This window comes from Pteropus alecto, unplaced genomic scaffold, assembly GCF_000325575.1.
Source record: "Pteropus alecto unplaced genomic scaffold, ASM32557v1 scaffold920, whole genome shotgun sequence".
Lineage (NCBI taxonomy): Eukaryota > Metazoa > Chordata > Mammalia > Chiroptera > Pteropodidae > Pteropus > Pteropus alecto.
In genome coordinates this window covers 75,658-77,578 of record NW_006429596.1, presented here as the reverse complement: position 1 = coordinate 77,578, position 1,921 = coordinate 75,658, and the positions used below count along the sequence as shown (strand labels likewise).

At 54.2% G+C, this 1,921-nt stretch overlaps 1 protein-coding gene across 1 annotated transcript in view; it reads right to left on the bottom strand.

Annotated features, from left to right (window-relative positions):
* Positions 1-1,921, bottom strand: part of CEACAM1 (carcinoembryonic antigen related cell adhesion molecule 1) — a 50,736-nt gene that overhangs the window by 9,526 nt on the left and 39,289 nt on the right. The gene's annotated exons all lie outside the window — the stretch shown is intronic.

Sequence of the window (1,921 nt, the reverse complement as noted above, 5' to 3'; positions counted from 1 at the left end):
GTGCTCGGCTGGTCTGTGGGTGCTGAGTCCCTTCAAGCTACACAGGCCTATGCTGCCTGGTCCAGGTGTGTTTTCACTGAAGCCTCACTTTCCATTCTCCCCTAGCGATGAGCAAAGGTGCCATCTCACTGTCCTTAAACCTTGAAAAGGCTGGGTGGTTTGGCCTGGAACTGGGTGTGTGAGCAGAATAATACACGGGGAGACCAGAAGGATGTCTGGCGGTCAGTAGTTCTCAGGGGCTGCGGGCCTGCGAGGTGGGGGAGTCTGTCCTGGTGTTCAGTGGTGACTGACGAGAGACAGTGACCCCATAGATGGTAGAGCGGAGTCCAGGAATGATTTAGAAGAGAGTGCGGGGGGACGGCTGGGGCTGCCTGGCTTTGGAGCAGAACCCGCTTTCTGCCCTTAGTCCTTAATGCCCCCTGTCCCACTGTAGAGTGTGGTGAGGACCACGGCGATCTTTCCTGAAATACATGTAGATATTTTCTGATGCAGTTGTGGTGACCAGTGGAAAGGAGGTTGGATCCTGGCCCCCTAGACCACTTGCGTTACCCAGTATTAGACAGATATTTGAGAAATTAAATTGTGAAAGAAGACGTGAAAATCATTATTAATGCTGCAAAGAGCTTAGAACAGTTTCTGGAGGACTCTCTCTCTAGAGAGCTGTGAAGGTGGCAGACCAGGTTCTACAGTCCATCTGGGGTCACACTGTGATCAAAGGAAGATGCCACCTTGGGTTTGAAAGCAGTGACTCCCCGGGGACAGAGAGAGTGTGAGCCTGTTAAGAGGACAGGCGTGATCGGAGGGGAAGTCTAGGTGTGTCTGCTGTATAAAGGGAGGCACGATACCAAGTGAGAAATGATATGTGTATGTTAGTAGATTTAGGAAGCGGGTCCCTGTCGCTCCAGGGACTGAGACCCACGTTCCATCCCTCTAACCACCTGCCCCTAAGCACCCCCAGCAGCCAGTCTCATGGTGACTGTGGGGCTGCTCAAACATGGGAGGAGTTTCTGTCCTCGCTGGTCCCGCTCTGGGGCAGCCGTGGGGCCTCTGAGTCACCTGTAACCCCCACCGCTCACTGCCATGGACAGTTCTGGCTCTCTGCTCCTCCCATGTCCCTCACCTGCCTCCTCCTTCACTCCAGCCACACTGCCCTGCTCTGCTCTGTTTCCTCCTCCCGGAAGCCTCCCTGGATTCTCCCACTAACCCCTGGGGACAGGCCCACCTTCCCGGGCAAGAGGAAAGGACACAGAAGTCAGTCAGAGCAGCAGCCCCGGGCTCCATCATGAGCCAGTGTCCCAGGTCACCAGGAGAACAAGCTTCCGCTGTGCCCTGTCTAGGGCTCCCTCCCTCCCTGATGCCAACAAGAGGAACAGGCCACATGACAGAGACTGGGACCCCCTGATCTGCTCTCTACATGACTCAACCAGGGAGTCCAATGCAAAAGGGACAGGTCTCAGTCCCCGAAAGCTCTCAGGCTCACTTCACCCCTGACTCATGACTCACATCCTCGTCCTGGGGAGGCTCCCGTTCCTCCCAGTGGCTCCCAAGAATTTCCCAAGGTGGGACCGGTGATCCTGTGCTGTCTGACAGATTTGTTCACTATTTCACACCCCTGTGTCTTCACGGCGGCAACTTTATCATAGGGTGGGGTCCTCTCAGACAGTGAGATCACCGGCCAAAGTCCTTACACTCAGACACTGCCCAGGTTAGATGAATTTGATCAAACTCTAGTTCTGTCTCCTGAATTAGAGAAAAAATTAAGGACCACTAGCCCAAGTAGGAGCTGCTCCCCATTTTCCTGACCGTCCCTAGAAACTGGCGACAGGGACCCGCTTCCTAAATCTACTAACATACACATATCATTTCTCACTCGGTATCGTGCCTCCCTTTATACAGCAGACACACCTAGACTTCACCTCCG